The 20,135-nt window shown below is 29.7% G+C and overlaps 1 protein-coding gene across 1 annotated transcript in view; it reads right to left on the bottom strand.

Annotated features, from left to right (window-relative positions):
* Positions 1–19,086, bottom strand: part of LOC111689846 (neuropeptides capa receptor) — a 97,974-nt gene extending 78,888 nt beyond the window's left edge. The window contains exon 1 of the mRNA XM_046952469.1: positions 18,804–19,086. The gene's annotated coding sequence lies outside the window, so the exon portion shown is untranslated. The remainder of the gene's footprint in view (positions 1–18,803) is intronic.
* Positions 19,087–20,135: the final 1,049 nt, after the last annotated feature.

Consider the following 20,135-nt stretch of genomic DNA (forward strand, 5'->3'; position numbering starts at 1 on the left):
TGACAATCACTTTAAAGTGAATAACTCAGCTAGAAACTTTATTCCGACTTAGTTGCCGAATCTTATATACCCACCATTAAACATAGTTTGACTCGAATGAAACTTACTTATGTCGAATTTCATCTATATACTCGTATTTTAAAGCCAGTTATAAGCGTTAAAGTAATTTTCTAAAAAGAACCTTATCTAGGGGGGTAGGGTCAATTATAGATCTAAATAAAATTTGGTGGACAAAATTTGGTTCGTACTAAATTTTTTTGCTTTTCGAGGGGCCACTTGTATGGGGGCTAACCGAAAACGTGGACCGTGGACTCCATCGTGCTTTGATGGTGGGTATAAAAATAACGAAATATTACGATACAACAGTACAACACCAATTGTGAATTGGACAAATGTGCGAAAGGTGGTGATTTAGACACAAAAATATATATCAGCCAAGACAGACTTCAACATTTATAGACCAAAACTTGAAGGCAATATCTTAGGTTCCTTTTGGTCCTACCAAAATAGAGGAATACCATGGATACTTGGCAATGTAATGCCTGATTATTTTCCAATTGAATGTGTATCCTTATCAGTACTTCATCACAGAAAGGTTGCTGTTGGTCCCACCAAATTGGAGCATTACCATGGATAATTGGCTTTCTTATCGATTCGATGGAGTGGCTAGACAATGCAAACGCTTGGCTGGATATTATATTCCTGATTCATTCCCAAGTAAATATGTCGTATACCTTATATTGTTTTTATCTTTGAATATCCCGGATATAGAGTAACATGATAGTTTAAAGGTGATGATTGTTCAGTATATCCATTCATGAGTTATTAATTTTTTCATAATTTGATTTCTCTTTTCATATTAGTGCTACTGTCCTCTGTGTGTAGGTATGAAATCTTGGCTTACTGATGGAGATTGTATTGCCGACTGGCAAATACCTTTCTATATACTGCTGTTGCTGAATTAGCAGAGACTTGTGGATTGTTTTTAAGTAACCTGATCTGGAAAATGCTGGAATGAATGCTATGGCACTGTTATAATCAGAGAACAAAAAACCAATGAAACATTTGCGTGGTCTTTGCAAGTAAGAAAAGAGTGGTGAACCCCCCGGGGCATATTACATTTGTTGAAAGACCTCATCTTGGTGTTATGGTAATCCTGAGGTAAAACAGGTGCAACTAGTACCTCTAGTCTAACTGGACTATAAACTGGTAATGTCATTTTACTCCTCGGACGTTCCCTGCAATGATTTGACTTGAGCTCGGGTGGCTAATATGTCCTAGCTGATCAGTTAGTTAGTTAGTTAGTTAATTAGTTAGGTAGGTAAGTTTGGTGCAGTTGCCGAATGGAAACAGATACCCCACAGAGAAGTAACTCTGGGACTAAGCAGAAATGGAAATGAGTTAGTCGTATGATTGGGTCTGATGTTTTTCTCTATGAGTGTGTCGGATGAATGTGAAATGTGCTTGGTTAAAAAATGATGATCATATGAAAGTGGTACCAATAAATTTTCCTTTCTTGTCCAGGTATGTTTGGAGAAACCCTAACCAAATTTACCACAATGTGTTCTCTGTGAATAATATTTTTGATGGATTAGTAGATGTCGCCTACTCAACAGAGGTCATCCCATTTACCTGGCTGCAAACGGAAGTACTGTTTTTGCATATCGAAAGTTAAGCAAGAGATTAGATAGCTTAGAGATTAGATAGTTTGAGCAAAATGCATGTTTACTAGATCGGAAATTCTATAAAACAAAATGGGGCGGTGATGAATCGGCACAAATGCTCACAAAGTGGTTGAAAAAGACCATAGTGAAATAAGTCCCACATGGCTAGTGTTAACATAAAGCACTAGGACATTCATTTGTTCACGAAGTTGTTGAAATAGAGCAACTGTAGTGCAGGGCTTTGCACCAAATCTGCAAGATGATCACTCAGACTTCCTAAAGTAATATAAGAACAGTCCTGTATTTGACCCTATAGTGTCCACATAAAGCCGCTTTCTCAGCAATAAATTACATCACTATATGGGATATAATAAGGTTAGTCATTCTCTACTATAGATTATATACCCTACACCACTTTAGTGGAGAGGTTATTATGCGTTTGTGCTGATGTTTGTAACATCAAAAAATGTTGATCCTACACTCACCTTAAAGTATATCATTCGGTTCAGAATCACTTTTTAAGTCCATTTGATTATTTATGTCTGTCCGTCTGTCTGTCTGTCTGTCTGTCTGTCTGTCAGAATCTCTTATTAAGTCCATTTAGTTATTTATGTATGTCTGTCTGTCCGTCTGTCTATCTGTCTGTCCGTCTGTCTGTCTGTCAGAATCACTTTTTAAGTCCATTTAGTTATTTATGTATGTCTGTCTGTTCGTCTCTCTGTCTTTGAGTCCATGTAAATCTTGTGCGCACGTTAAATGCTCTTTTGTTTTAAAAATAATACACATTTCGAATGTTTTCACTAGTGTAGGATATATGGTTCATACTTGCTTAATTATGTCGAAGTTAGCAAAGAATCTCGGCTACAGCGATTTCAAAAGTTTGCTTTCACTTAACTGTTTGTCACAATTAATATTTCATAGTTAAGAAGGATAAATTGTAGTACTTTAAGCACAACTAAAATAATAAACGTTACTAATTGTAATAAATTTATTATTTTTTATTAAATTTAAACTTAAAAAATGTTCAAGTGTTTTGCATATAACCAACAAATAATTAATATTATTTTTATACTTAAGGACATTTTAGTCCAGCCAGCAGTCATAACATTACAACACAAACACAATCTGTTATTTTATCTTTGGTGTTTTCAACACACACTGACCCTTATCAAATCTACAACAAAAAAAAAGAAAGAAAAAATAACACAAATCTTTTTTTATGTCCACCCCGGCAATTTTGAATTTCCTTTTTGTAACAATTTATTGTTAAAAAAACTCGCTGTTTTTATTTCATATTCAAAAGACCCTTAAAAAAATTCACTTTTTCATTCCCATTTTTTCTGTTAAAGAAGATTTATGCAGAAATAAAGAATAATCAACAAGTTTACTTGTTTTTGACTTCTAGATATTAAAAAAAGAGATTTAAGTTTTGTTGTGATGGAAAAAAAAAATTATAAAAAATTTTACACGTACAGGAGAAGATTTGCTTTTTATGAAAGCCAAACACAGATAATTCTCTAGCGTGTAAAGTATGTATGAAATCCTCATAAAATCTAAAATACAAAATGAAAAATATAAAAGCTGTCACTCATTGTTTCGGTCAATCATTGCTTTGCTTTTATTTAAAAATCTTTTGTAATCTTTGGACCAAATAGCTTTGAGTCTGAATATAATCTAATGGCCTTACTTTTTTGAAATGTTTAAAGAATTTTTAATGAAGTTGCCCTTTCATGTTGTTTATTATTAAAGTTGTAGCTAATCCTAACCCTCATTATGGGTTTTTTTCTTCTTGGGTCATTCGTTTTATTTATATATTTTTTTCGCAAAAAAAAAACAGAAAATATTAATTGGGCCAAAAACTGTCTTGTCTTTTTAATCATTTGTTTTATATTCATATTTGATGACATGATAAATGTAAGCATTTTTTTCCTTTTCCATTTAATAAGGGAAATTTTAATATATTTTCTTAATTTTAAAAAGAAACTTACTTTGAGTTAAATTAACAAAAATTTATAATTTTTTAAATAAGGAGTGAGATCGAAAAATTCTTAACATACATATATGTTTATAAAAAAGAAACCACTAAACTTACAGCTTTATTGTTTTTTTATTTGATTCAAATTATTATTACAATTTACAAAAAAAAAATATTTTTATAGTTTTAATCACTAGTGATGAAATTTTGAACCCTTTTCGGAAACCCTTCCATTAACGTTTTTATAGCGCTTTCTGTCACTTTGCTCGAACATGTAGTCCATCTCCGTTTAAAATCTACCACACTTTTGGACACCTTTGTTGTACTCTTCAATTCTCTTTTAACAAGAGCCCAATATCTCTCCACTGGCCTTAGCTCCGGGCAGTTTGGAGGATTTGCCTCTCTTGGTACAAATACCACATTATTGTTCTTGTACCACTCAAGGGCTTGTTCACCATAGTGACAGGATGCCAAGTCAGGCCAAAAATAAGTGGACACATTATGAAGTCTTATGAATGGAAGCAGACTTTTTTGTAATCATTCCTTGATGTAAATTTCGGTATTTATAGAGCCCGTTGTAACAAATGATTGGCTTCTTTTGCCGCAACTGCATATTGCTTGCCATACCAAGAATTTTCTGGGAAATTTTGTCTGCTTTTGGGTCCTAAACTTTTCTTCAACATTCCCTCGAGTATCAGCAACATAAAACTTTTGACCTGGAAGTTGCGAAAAATCTGCCAGAATATACGTTTCGTCATCCATTATGCAGCAAGAATATTTTTTTATAAAACTTGACTTCAATTTCCGTGCTCTGTTTTTGGCCTCTAAAATTTTAGCAGCGTTCCTGTCAGGAACTTTTTGAGCCTTGTATGTTTTTAAACCTGCATTAGCTTTAACTTTTCGTACCAAATAGTCCGAGCACTGAGCTAACCGAGCTGCTTTCCTACCGGATGTGTTGGGAACTCTTTTGAAAATGCGTTCTATTTTTTGGCTTTAGAAACATCATGTGGACCATTCCTTCTACCTGAACTAGGTTTTCTATCAACTGACAAGTTCTCTCGGTACTGTTTAATAACATTGGAAACAGTTTGACGGCAGACCTTTGTATGCTTGGCCAACTTTTTGTAAGACCAAGTTGGGTTTAGTTGAAAATATTTAAAAATTCCAATACGCACTTTTTTCTGGTCACTCATTTTAATCAGATTAACAAAAAAATTAATATAATTGACATTACACATAATAACTGACATGTTTTTCAAAGGTAACTTGATCAAAAAAAAAAAAATCAAATAATACTTTGGTTGAAAAATGTAATGAAAAACGTGTGTTAAGAATTTTTCGATCTCACTCCTTAATTCATTTATAATCATTATTTAAATTGGTTACAAATGCGCATTAACATCTTTGAATTTTTAATACAGTTTGTGAAAAAAAAAAAAAAAATTAAAAAAGTTTCTTTAAAGCAAAACTGTTTCAAAAAATTTATAAAAATTTAAGACATTTTATTAAAAAATATTCTAATGACAAAAGCTTGTTCAAAGGGTTTCTTTAAAAAGAAAATTTGTTGAAATATTTTCATTCTAGAGAAAATTGAAAAAATTAAATTATAAAATTACGTTAATTCATCTATATGGAGAGCTAAAAACGACTCGCAATCGCTTTCTTGTAATTCATGCTGGTGGATACTATTGTTTATGGTGTTCACCAGACTAGAACTTTGCTCAAGACCTTAAGCTTACAATCTCTGTCCCGATTCATAAATTGCGAGTTGCTTTTGAAGCAATAATTCTGGTTCAATGGCTTCTTCTAACCTAAGGACTTTATAGGTAGACTGTAATCAACTCAATCTCAACATTGAGCAGAGGACTGCTCTATTATGTAGTCCTTACAAGCACAGAAACGAGCTTGTTTCAAAATATAGATTTATGATCTCTATACATAGGCCTTTAATCTAGAATTCTCTTTACATGATGCACCCACCACATGCTCTTAGAATGAACCTCTCGAATAACAGCCATAACACAAAGTCCCAAATACTCTGGTCAAAGTGCAAATCCCTGCGGAATCTATATTAAAATCAAAAATACGCTATCTGGAGCACAAAGAAGAAAGTGGAAAAAGCTAAGATAACTAGATCTTCTAAGGAGATAAACAATAAGAACAGATTCTAGAAAAAACAAGATGACAATAGCAAAACATAATTCTCCACTCATAGTTCTACGAGTTAGGGAGACAAAGTTTAGCGAGCTATTGCGAAGGTCATGACAAAATAAACAATATATAGCTGCTGAAATGAAACTTCTAATAACGGAGAATAAGAATAATGTACTCGGAGGTACTCCAAAAAAACTTTAGCCTTTCAATCGATAATTTAGAAAATATACTGAATCAAAAGAATGACAACCAGTGTCCACCAGAAAATGCTTATCATAGATACATTGAAGAAATTGAACGAAGATACACTGGACTTACATCTTGTATGTCACATTTGATACCCTATTTACTTTCTCACACAGAAATTGCGAAATACAAACAAATTCATTAAAGCACTAGTCGGTGGCACTTACGGTATGGATAAAGAAACCATGTAAGCTACATAATGAATGATTGGTTGGTCATTGATTAATTATGCTGCTCCAGAGTGGTAAAATTCGCTCAGTGAGAGATATAATCAAAGCTGCCAAAATGCCTCCCTAAGGACAGCAAAGTGCTGCCTACAAAAAACTTTGGAACATAACCTGCAGTCATAAAACACAATATCATATTGACTAAACCGTTCCTCCTGGGAACTGTTGAGGTCATCACACAGTTGGATACTTCCACAAGGCATGATCCTCGAATATACTCGGATATGTATACACTGAAAGTAATCCATGCTCAACTTTACGAAAAAAAAATTCGTAACTTCTATTTTCGTAATATTTACAAAAATTTCGTGTATAATACGAAATATTATTTAATAAAACCCTATTCGATTTTTACGAAAGTACGAAAACCTTTCGTAATATTTTTTTCTCAAATTTTAGCGAAATTAAACATATTGATATTTAAAAAAAAAAAACTACAACATTTTTATAAAATTTAAGAAAAAGTATAATATTATTCTCGAATTATCTTCATAAAAAAAATGAAAATTCGTGTGGAGAATAATTTTGAACTAAAATTAGAAAATTTATTTTAAAATGAACAAAAATTTTAGAATAAATTAATATTTCGTAAATTTTACCATATTTATTAAAAATTCCCCTTTTTCAATTTATGTAAATTAATTTTTTCAGGAATATTTTGCATTATACTAAAATATTTCGTACAATTTCGTTTATATTACGAAAGAATTTCGTGGTGCGAAACAACGAACGATTCGTACAATGTACGACATTTTTCGTATATATTAGGAATGGATTTTTTTCAGTGTAGGATCCATTAGATCTATATAGACCGTGCTGTCCCCAATGAATGTCCTGCATGTGGTCGAGGTGCTTGAAGTACCCTCCACTTATTCAACTGCTTAGCCCACAATATTTTACGTTGTCCCATGGATTAATGGATGCATACAGTTGAATAATACCAACTTCGATCATTGTATAGTTTTAGCTGTAACAAACATCTTCATAATTACAACATTTGCTTCCAGGTGATGCAATCGTGTCAAATGGTTAAGATTAAATATACGTTCGGCAGGATCCAATTAGAGCAATTTTAGGTAATAAACTCTATATAATATAAGGCTGTAAGAATGTTATAACCGAATTTGAAACATAGTCCCAAACGAGAGCAAAATGAGAAGCCATTTTAGTTTAGTTAGTAAGTTAGATAGTTAGTTAGTTAGTTAGTTAGTTAGTTAGTTAGTTAGTTAGTTAGTTAGTTAGTTAGTTGGTTGGTTGGTTAGTTAGTTAGTAAGTTAGTTAGTCAGTCAGTTAGTTAGTTAGATAGTTAGTTAGTTGATTAGTCAGTTAGTTAGTTAGTAAGTTAGTAAGTTAGTTAGTTAGTAAGTTAGTAAGTTAGTAAGTTAGTAAGTTAGTAAGTTAGTAAGTTAGTAAGTTAGTAAGTTAGTAAGTTAGTAAGTTAGTAAGTTAGTAAGTTAGTAAGTTAGTAAGTTAGTAAGTTAGTAAGTTAGTAAGTTAGTAAGTTAGTAAGTTAGTAAGTTAGTAAGTTAGTAAGTTAGTAAGTTAGTAAGTTAGTAAGTTAGTTAGTTAGTTAGTATGTTAGTTAGTTTGTTGGTTAGTTAGCTAGTAAGTTAGTTAGTTAGTTAGTTAGTTAGTTAGTTAGTTAGTTAGTTAGTTAGTTAGTTAGTTAGTTAGTTAGTTAGTTAGTTAGTTAGTTAGTTAGTTAGTTAGTTAGTTAGTTAGTTAGTTAATTAGTTAGTTCATTAAATAGTTAGTTATTATGCGCTTCTTAACCAGTGCCTCATGTAGGAATCAAACCCATTTGTAGGAATCAAATCGGTTTGTCTCTAATGTGTTAAAATAATGAATTAATTTGCTGAATGATTTTGTTGGAAAAGGTTGTATAAGCCTTTTAAACAATATAAAAAATTTATAAAATTTTGTAATAATGAAATAAAATTGTATCTAATTTTGTAGCTGTTTTTCCTCCACACCACCATACTTCACAGTTCTGAACTTATTCTTCAAATGTGATAATTCACCATCAAACATTTTTTTTTAAATTATTGAATTTAACAACAACTTCTTTTACAATTTAAACCTTTCACTCCCCGAAAACAATTACTCACGCTACAAACTTTGCTAAAGTGCTTAAATTAATACACATTTCCATTAAAAATCTCCTTCCTTTTCAATGATTTTTGTTATTATAATCAATTAATTATAAAAACTTTTCAACTCAACAAATTAAAACTATTTGTCTTAATGTACTTTATTTTAACTTTTAGTCATAACAATATTATCTTAATGTAGACCACAATAACAAACCACAGAAACTTAAATCTGCTTTAACACATATTATACAATCAGGTTTCCTTCCTAACATTCCATTCCTGACGTTCATATTGTTCCGTCATGCTTTCAATTTCCACACCACAAAATCAAATTGTGATGTGTTAAATTAATTTAATGTGGATTTTATTTTTTTCTGTTTTTGTTGTTGTTTTTGTTCCGTTGCCCAAGGTCAGTCAGGCAGTCTCTCAGTCATACATACCTTGAGGCAGTAAATCGGAAAATGTTAAAATTTTCGCTTGATTAGACACACAGATTACTGTGTTTGTGTGAGTCATAGAAATGAATGAGAGTGAAGTAATTTGCTGTAGCTTTTGACACCTTGCCTGGTTATTAGCAAGGAAGAAAGAGATTTTAGATTAAGATTTTAGAAATTTAATTTCCAAATGAAGAGCTTTTAAGTAAATGAAAAATATTTAAAATTATTTATGAAACAAAAGCCAGTAAAGTGAAAGTATTTAAAATATACATTATTATAATGTATAAGATTTATTTGGTAAGAAACTTGATTCGCAATGGTTTCTCAAATTTAGACAGCAGCTTTAAGTTCTCATATGCATAGGAGATCCCAGAATAAACTTTCATTACCAAGAAAATTTACGGAATCTAACGGCAGTGGTGACTGGCCCATGGCCATTCACGCTCCATGGAAAAAGAATTAACATGAGTAATGTGGAGAGCATTACTCACTTCCTCTGTCGGTGTCCCGCTCTAGCTGCCCCCGGGGGCATGATACCTTGATGAAACCTCCATCTTGGTGTTATTGCAATCCCGTGGAACAGAGGTGTTACCAACGCCTCTAGTCGGCCGGGACTATAAATTGGTATTACAGTCTACTGCTTGGTTTAGTCCTTGCATAGATTGCATAAGATGTCGAACCAGAGCACCGTATTGTCCTTGCATAGATTGCATAAGATGTCGAACCAGAGTGGGTGACCATATGCCCGCAGGTCTATGTCCTGGCTGGTCAGTTGGGTGAGGTTCCTTCGGGATCCACGTAGTGGCTTTAGTTTAAACCCAGATTCGCAGGAAGAGTGTGTTGCGGTTAAAAGACTGATGTAAAGTAAAGTCAATTTTTCGGGATAAGTTCGGTGCTGTTGCCGAAACAAAAGATACTTCACAGAAGAGTGACTGTGGGACTAAGCGTTGGAAATGAGTTGGTATTAATTGTATATGGTACGGGATGAATGTGAGGTACGGCGGGCCTCACCCCACCCGTCTACCTTTAATGAATATGTCGTATGTTTTTCTCTTATGAATGTGTCGGATATATGAGTTGACGATGGATGAAAGATATCATAAGGAGTGAGATCGAAAAATTCTTAACACACATATATGTTTATAAAAAAGAAACCTCTAAACTTACAGCTTTATTTTTTTTATTTCATTCAAATTATTATTCAATTTACCAAAAAAATATTTTTATAGTTTTAATCACTAGTGATGAAATTTTGAACCCTTTTCGAAAACCCTTCCATTAACGTTTTTATAGTGCTTTCTGTCACTTTGCTCGAACATGTAGTCCATCTCCGTTTAAAATCTACCACACTTTTGGACAGAATCATAAAATAGAAAGTATTTATAAAAAACTATTATTAAAATGTCATTAAAGTACTTCTATGTAATCAAAAACAATATGTAGTGGTCATTGAAAAGTATGTTAATAGATAAGTAGTTACAATTGCAAGTCATTACCATTATCATTCTTTTGCCAAACACTTCAGTTCTGCCTATTGGGTTAATCATTACACAGATTAAAGCTTTTGAAATAAATGAATAATGATTTTAAAAGATATTTCTTTTTTACATTATTATGTTTTTATTTTTTTTCTTGTGTAGGTGTTTCTTGTTTCACTTAAAAACTTTGTTCTTGCTGTTGTTGTTTTATGTCATTAATTATTTAATCTAATTTAATCTAATATGTATTCTCTTTATGTAAATTATATAAAAACCAAAAAAGAATTTGTATTTTTGACTTCACTTTTCAAGTTCTTTTGACATTTGGGGTCGCTGCTTGTATACGGCTGTTGTGTCAACAAAATCTAATTAATAATAATAACTCACAGTGGAAGACAAATAAATAGCAAAATAAAGATTTCGTAAAACTAATTCGTAGAAAAGTGTTAATATTACTAATGCTTGTGTTTTATTTTTTTGTTTGTAAATAATAAATTCGATGATATTTTGCATACCATTAGTTGTTTTCGACCTACAGTCAATTATGAAATAATTTTTATTTAATTTTCAAATCTGAATGTTTTTAATGTCGATACTGATTATGTCACAAATTTTCATTATAATATTATCTAATAATACATGATTAATTTCGCAACTACAGCATCGCCCTCTCTTTACTTTAAGCTTTTATTATAAACAACTAAAATTTTGAATATATGAATATATCATGAAAAAAACTTTATTTTCAAGATAAAAATAGCAAAAAAAAAAAATTAAAGAAAAATATTTTTTATATGTTTAAAAAATGCAAGTGCTTTCTTTAATTTAGGCGTATACTTAATATTTATAATATAAATAAATCATTAAAACGGTGCCGTTAATAAAAATAGTAAAATTTTCTAATGTAAAACTATCCACTTAAATAGAAAAAAAGTTAGAATTTTATATGCGGCAGTACCGAATCTTATACACTATTCAGCAAGTGCGTTTTAAAAGTTTAACGAATTTAATTTTATATAATTTTACATTTTCTATCTCTAGCAATATAAAAAACAACAATACCAAATAAATACATAATTTCTAGTACACACATGAGACACATAACATACACAAAAACAAATATAAGCTGCATTATGTATATTCAAATACAAATACTGTATTTCCATTGGCTTTTTTATACCCTCCACCACCATCAGTGGTGATAGAGGGTATATATAAATTTGTCATTCCAAGAAATATTCTTGTGAGACCCAACAAAGTATACATATTTTGGGTCCTAATGAAAGTTTGAGTCGGTTTAGCCATGTCCGTCTGTCCGTCTATCTGCCTAAAACACGCTCACGTTAAAACTATGCCATGGAAATCAGTCAAATTCACCGAAAATATTCACTATTGTCCTAAGCAATTTGGTATTAAAAATCAGCAAAATCGGTTCAAAACCAAAAATTTTGACACTACCTCGAAAAAAGTACGTCCCATATAAGGCGAACTTCGACTTGAATATGTTTCGTATACATATAAACCTTTCTACCAAATTTTTTCGGGATCGGTTCACAATTTGTCGTAGCTCCCATATAAGGCCCACTTCCAAAAATCACTTAAAAGCTCATATTTAATTGAATTAAAAAGCTATCCCCATAAAATTCGACTTGAATATCTTTCGTGTATACATATAGAAACCATTCTACTAAATTTTTAAATTTGGGCACAACTCCGATAGAAAAATACATAAACGCAAATTGACAATCAAAGTTTTCGGGATAAAATTCATTTATCATTTCGGAAATGAAACTTTTGTTTAGTTATCTATAAATTAGATATTTAAATGGGGTTTAATAAAAATAAGTTTACTGGTGGAGGATATTTGAGATTCGGCGAATATAGCACTCTCACGTTTTTATACCCTTAACCTTCGTGATAAGTTTGTCAATGTGTTTGTAATTTCTATAATATAATTCTCCAACCCGAGAAAGTATATATATTTTGGATGCTTATAGATAGCGGAGTTGATTTAGCCATGTTCGCCTGTCTATCTGTGTGTATTTTGAAATCAGTTTTCAGAAGATCCCAGGTATCTGCGAGACCCAAATTTTCAATAATTCTATCAGAAATACGGACGAATAGAAAACTAGTTTAAATCATCACAATCGTTAGTTAGCTAACTAACTAACTAGTTAGTTAGTTAGTTAGTTAGTTAGAAGATAGATAGATAGATAGATAGATAGATAGATAGATAGATAGATAGATAGATAGATAGATAGATAGATAGATAGATAGATAGATAGATAGATAGATAGATAGAGATAGATAGATAGATAGATAGATAGATAGATAGATAGATAGATAGATAGATAGATAGATAGATAGATAGATAGATAGATAGATATATAGATAGATAGATAGATAGATAGATAGATAGATAGATAGATAGATAGATAGATAGATAGATAGATAGATAGATAGATAGATAGATAGATAGATAGATAGATAGATAGATAGATAGATAGATAGATAGATAGATAGATAGATAGATAGATAGATAGATAGATAGATAGATAGATAGATAGATAGATAGATAGATAGATAGATAGATAGATAGATAGATAGTTAGTTAGTTAGTTAGTTAGTTAGTTAGTTAGTTAGTTAGTTAGTTAGTTAGTTAGTTAGTTAGTTAGTTAGTTAGTTAGTTAGTTAGTTAGTTAGTTAGTTAGTTAGTTAGTTAGTTAGTTAGTTAGTTAGTTAGTTAGTTAGTTAGTTAGTTAGTTAGTTAGTTAGTTAGTTAGTTAGTTAGTTAGTTAGTTAGTTAGTTAGTTAGTTAGTTAGTTAGTTAGTTAGTTAGTTAGTTAGTTAGTTAGTTAGTTAGTTAGTTAGTTAGTTATTTAGTTAGTTAGTTAGTTAGTTAGTTAGTTAGTTAGTTAGTTAGTTAGTTAGTTAGTTAGTTAGTTAGTTAGTTAGTTAGTTAGTTAGTTAGTTAGTTAGTTAGTTAGTTAGTTAGTTAGTTAGTTAGTTAGTTAGTTAGTTAGTTAGTTAGTTAGTTAGATAGATAGATAGATAGATAGTTACTTAATAAGTTGGTTATTTAGTTTATTAGTATAAAGTATATACTTATACATTCAATTTTTATGTACATTTTCACTTTTTTCAAGTGTTCACTCACCTTAACGTATGAGTGATAAACTTAAACTTATTAAATTTATAACACTCATACGTTACCTAAACTTTATATTCAGCAGCTGACTTCACTCCGATTTTTAACCTGATAGTACTTTATACTTCAAAGATTATTCACAAAGATAATAAAATAACTAGAGCCTCCCATTAAAAAGTACTTAAACTTCAATAATTTACATATAAATTATATATCATATTCTTTTTACTTAATTTTAAATATTGAGTAACATGTATGTATATGCTTCTGAAAACTAATTAAGAATCCACCTAAGCGAACAAAGCATTTTTACTTGTTAAATAAAAGTTTTAAACTTTAAAAAAATATGAATTAATTTAAACGGAAAAAAGAAAAAAAGTTATCATTGTTTTGACAGATGATTATGTGCTTTATGAACAAAATTATTTAAATAGTTATATTAAAAAAATTCTACAAATTAATTTACTAAACTGAAAGTGTTTTTTCTCCCTGAAGTAATTAGCATAATTTTTCAGTTTTAAACATTTTACTAACTTTTTAAAAATTTAAATGAAAAAGAAATATAATTTAAGCTATTTATACCAAAAAGTGTACACATTAATATATATTAAGGTGGCTTGCGGAAAAATTTGATCTTTGTTTGCGATTCTTTTATTTCAGAGTGTTTTTGCTTATTGCAAATTAAGACACCTTAACTGAAACATACATGCATATGTACATACATGTATTTGACAACTAAGTTATGCCACACACTGATTAAAAGCAGAGGAAGTGTAAGGGGTAAAAAACTACATAAGTGTAAATAGTTATTATTTTTAGGAAAATTTTTTGCAAACTTTTTCTTTTTAAAGCTTTTTTTTTGATTTTTACTTCACAAACATTTGCTAGAAATTTCGAAATGTAAAAAAGTTGTCATGATTAATTAATTTAAACGTTGCAGAAAATGTTTGCAACTGCAAATAAGTTGTTGCACGATTGTGGTTGCGTAGACAACTATTGACAATTAGTTGGTAAAATAAAGTAACTTAAACTTTGGCAGTAAAGCTGATGTAAACCACAAAAAGAATAAAATAATTTACAAAAAATGAAAAGATACTACTTTCTTTGAAACAAATGTTTGTCTTTTAAAGTGATGTCATAACAGGCTAATTAAAAGTTTATGAACTAAACAAATACACATCCATATGATAAACGTTTGTTAGTTTATTTATTTATGTGTTTATATCACAAGAATTACATTTTCACCAAAGACGAGTTAATGTGAATGTAAGTTTAAACGTTAAATTCGTTTTTAATTATGTTTTTAATTAGAAGAGTTAAAAGTTATAATAGTGTAACATCGTCTGATTTTCTTATTAATAAATGAAGCTATACCAAGGCGTATGAGTGTTATTTAAATAAAGTGTTTGTAAAAATATCACTCATACGTTTGGCTGTACTTGACATTATTTAGGAAATCTTAAAAAAATGCCAAAAATAAATTAAAAACATAAAATTTGTGAGAGCATTTTAAGGATGTTGTCATTAAAATAAAAAAATGAGTAATTAATTAAAGGAATAAGAGAAGACTTTCTTTCGAAGGCGTAATGTACTTCACAGTTTGTGTTTTGTGGGAATTGTGCGCTTTAACTTGAACACAAGGAGTCCATGTATAACATTCCCAATGATCCAAAGAAGCACTACTAACAACGTTTCTTAGATTTGATAGTGATACATCTCTGAGACAGACGAGATAGAACATGATGGAGGCTTAGACTAAAACATTTTGTGAATTTAGCAAATCATACGTTTAACTTATTTATGTTCTGCTACCTGGATAAGCAATTTAATCTGTGATCATAATGAATTTCTATCATTTTGTGAAAGTAGTTTTATATATTTTGCAAGTGGTTTCATTGGACATTTTGACTTCCATTTGTCATCTAAAAATTGCGAAAAAAAAAATTGAAAATGTTCTATTATATCAACAAAAATTTTATGATCTGGCCTCATTTGACCCTAGCGCCCATACAAACTCCCCTTAAAGAAAATGACTCGAAGGTCAAAATTCACACAAAAAAACACAATTAAATTCTACATTAATAACTAAAAACTAGACGTTAATTCCTCTACCAATATTATAAGGATTGGCCCATATTTACCCCTACTCTCCTAAGAGCCATCTTTCTTTTTTTTATACCCTACACCACTGTAGTGGGGAGGGTATTATAAGTTTGTGCCGATGTTTGTAACATACAAAAATATTGGTCCAATACCTACCTTAAAGTATACCGATCGATTCAGAATCATTTTTTGAGTCGATTAAGACATGTCCGTCCGTCCGTCCGTCCGTCTGTCCGGCTGGCTGGCTGTCCATGTAAACCTTGTGCGCAAGGTACAGGCCGCAATTTTCAACATAATTTGATGAAATTTGGACCAATCATATTTTTTGGCACAGGGACGACTATTGAAAATGGTTGAAATCGGTCCATTATTTCACCTATCCCCCATACAACCGTAACTCCCGATTTTAACTTTTATGCCATAATTACGTCAAATATTATTTTATCTTTCTAAAAATTGGCACAAATAAGTCTTATATAAGTATAAATGACACTGCAGATTTTCTTAAGGATCGGCTCTTATTTGACCCTAACCCCCATACAAACCCCCTTCAAAAAATGTTTTAAACGTCTAAAATTGACTTGTAACCATTTGTATCGCAATGAAACGCAACAAAATTAACTGTTATTTAAAAATATATCCTTTTCCCAAATTTACCGACGATCGGCCCATATATGACCTATATAAAGACTCATTTAGACATTTTTGCTTAATATTTGCTTAAATATTTTGGAATTATGTTAATATTCAACATAAAAGATTCTTTATAAAAAAATTTTTAAATATAGTCGTGGTGTAGGGTATTATATGATCGGCCATGCCCGACTATACTTTCCTACTTGTTTTTTTTTTATAACAATAAGTAAACATATTCAGGAATAAAGATAAAAACAAATTTAGAGTTTTTTTAATAATCCACATTTCTAACATACTGACTATACATTCATGTTTGTTTTCTATTTATGTTGTTTTAGGGTAGGTAGGTATAAAGTTTTTGTTAGAGTACCCTTTTGCGGGGGTCACTTTAGTGTCCATATGATTATTTAGGATAAAATATCGAACTAGCATTAGGAGGCGTGGCACCTTCCATATAATTTAAATAAAAAAATTCCTTTATCTTGGAAACTATTACAATTAGAATTTTTACATTTTGCTCGAATAACTTTAACATTCATATAAACATTTTGGGTAATTAATTGGCGGACTACCCATGAGCGGCTTTCCTTATATTAAATAAATACGAACTAAATTCTTAAAATTTTGCACGAAAAACTTTAATATTAATCTAAAAATTTTTTAAGAAAAATAAAAGAGGGGCTTAGAGCCCGCATTGGAATAAAATGAAAAAATTCGTATATCTGAGAAACTATTAAAGCTAGAATCTTTAAATTTAACTTGAAAAACGTTGACAGTTATCTGAACATTTAGAGTATAGCGAGCACCTCCCATTTGAATTAAATAGAAAATTTCGTTTAACTTGGAAGCTATCAGGACTAGATTATTCAAAATTTGCACAAATTACATTAATATTCAGGGCAAAGATTTCTATGCAAATGCATGTTTTTAGTCAGTAACTCAAAATAACTTTTTCTTTTGAATCAAAAAATTTGTTACAAAATGGCATCAATTTGTTTTTGCATATTTTGTTAAAAATGCATAAATTGCATATTTTTCCTTAAATTGCATATATTTTGAATATTTTTTATTTTTTCTTAAACAAATTGTTTTGTTTTCTCTGTATTTCATATTTTTACAACAAATTTGGTATTTACATAGTTAGATTATATATTTTAAATAAATCTAAACAAATTAGGATTTAACAAAAAAAAAAAAATACTAAGTTTTTGTGAAATACAATTTTACATAGTTTTATTTAATTTTTAAAACCACGATAGTGCCGAAGGTATTTTGAGTTTGTGCTGCTAATTGTAATGTCCAAAATATTGATCCTTAATATATCGGCTCAGTATAAATTTCTAAGTCTGTCCATATGTGTGTCCATATAAAAAGATAACTTGATGAAATTTTGTTCTTACATCTCTGTCAAGTCCATAATTCACTTAAGAACATTATCAAACGATAAAATTCTGAAAGAAATATAATTTGTGCAAGATACATTCATTCACCAAATTTTATTAGAATTGCTATCAAGCTTCCCACATTCAAAAATTAAATATATACTATTTTAAGTTGTTTTTTAGTCTTTATATTTGTCATTCTAGAGGTCTTGGTTCCGTTAAAGTGGTATTATAGTACATAAAGCAGTTCTTAAAAACTTGTATATTTGTTGTCATAAACTTAAGATATGAATATCTATTAATATGTTCCTTCACAAAGAAATATTTTTTATTGCATATTTTTCACATTTTTATACCCTACACCACTATAGTGGGTAGAGTATTATGTGTTTGTGATGATGTTTGTAACACTCTAAAATATTGGTTCTAGACCCACCTTAAAGTATATCAATCGGCTCAGAATCATTTTCTGAGTCGATTTGGCTATGTCCGTCTGTCCGTCCGTCTGTCCGTCCGTCTGTCCGTCCGTCTGTCTGTCTGTGTGTCCACGTAAACTTTGTGCGCACGCTACATGTCGCAATTTTCAAGATAATTCGATGAAATTTGGCACATACTCTTTTCTTGGTTCAAGGACGAACGTTATTGAAAATGGTTGAAATCGGTCCCATATTTCGCCTAAGTTTTGCCTAAAGGCCGTATTCGGGGGGGTACGGCTTACTTAGTTTTATAGAACGACAAATGAAACTACTTATTTTTATAGTGATCGGGCTTCATTTAACCCTAGCCCCCATACAAACTCCCCTTAGAAAATGTCTTGAAGGTCAAAATTCACTTACAATTTCTAATAAATCAATTAAAATCTACATAAATAATCTTGAAGTAGACGTAAATTCCTCTACCAAAACTTATAAGGATAGGCCCATATTTACCCTCCTGTAGAAAATCTCTTTTTTGTCACTTATACTTAACTTACTTATAATTTTTAAGAGCATGAAAGTCCTTGCTCTGTTAATAACTAAATAAATATTTTTTTTAATTGCTATGTATTTAATTTCAATTGGAGTAGCGAAGCATACCGGTTATTAGCTAGTATGCTATATAAAAACTTTAATTAATGCACTTACAATATTTTCAATAAATATTTTATTAGCTTTCAATAAATTTAGATTTTTTAAAATTTATCTATTTATAATGAATAATTTATTGCAAAATATTAAATTTTTATTTTTTTGCACTTAATTTAAAAACAAAAACACTTACTATGATTTAATAACGGATATTAAAAGCCAACAATAATAGACAAATAACATTTGACACCCATATTTGACGTAAGTTTCACACTAGTTAGTTAGAGTAGTAGTAGTAGTCGTGGCAAAAAAAAAACACATTAAATGTTGAAAATATATTTACATTTTTAACGTTAAAACATGACATTGACATTTTCATTTAAACCGCGAATGATGTGAGTTAAGAAAATTATACTTTTTGTATTTTTCTATTAGTGTGGTGAGCACAAATTTAATAATTTTAGTTAATGACTTATAGAAATATTAAATTTTGTGGCATTTAGTATTTTTTCACATTTAAATAAAATTTTTTTTACAAAATTTGTTCAGAATTTTAATTTTTCTTTAATTTACAAATTTTCAGCAATAAATTAGCACTTTATTAAAAATATTAAATTTTAAATAAATTTATTTAAAATTTTGCCATTTTCTTTAAATTACGTTTTTATGACTTTTTTAACATTTAAATTTTTTTCAATTTTTTATTAAAAATTTAAGTTTTTTAATTTAAAAATTTTTAAAAAATTTCCAAAAATATTATTTGTTTGAGTATTTTCCTATTTTATCTTATATTTTATAATTATGTTTTTATTATTATTTTCCAGTAGTTAAAAAATTTTAAATATTTTTTTAATTTTGTTTTTTTTTAATAAAATTTACATAATTTCTTTATATTTTATTATTATTTTTTTTAATTTTCAATTTAAAAATACTTTAATTTAAATTTATTTAATAGTTGTTTTTAATTTATTCCTTATTTTCCAAATACAACTTTATTTCTTTAGGGAAAAAAGCACTACTTTACAAGCCGACATTTAAAACGCTACTGTCCTCTTGTCTGTTTGTTTCAGACATAAATTGCCACTTAACACATTCTTGTTGTGTTAGACTACAAGAATAATGCAAGCATCGATATGATTTTGTTTACCACATAAACAGGCACAATTTTACACACGCAAAATGATTTCATAAGAAAATTTCCCTCTTACAACTGTTAAACATATGGCGGCAAGTAAACAAATAAACAATAACAAAAAAAAGAAATTTCCCCTTTGCTCTCCGTTAGATAAAGAGTATAACAGTTTCGTGTACTCTCTTTTACCAGCAGGATTTGTTTTGGGATATTCTTTTGGATTTCCTTTGTGTAACATAAGCAAAATAGAAACCACCATGTGCTTTTTATTGTAACTGTTATAACAGTTGTCTCTTTTAGAAAAATTATTATATTTATAATAGACAGAGTGAGAAGACGGTTAAAAAGTTTAACCATGAACTTGAAAATTTTTTTTTATAATATTGAGTACAA

Source organism: Lucilia cuprina, chromosome 5 (assembly GCF_022045245.1).
Source record: "Lucilia cuprina isolate Lc7/37 chromosome 5, ASM2204524v1, whole genome shotgun sequence".
In the NCBI taxonomy this organism is placed as follows: domain Eukaryota; kingdom Metazoa; phylum Arthropoda; class Insecta; order Diptera; family Calliphoridae; genus Lucilia; species Lucilia cuprina.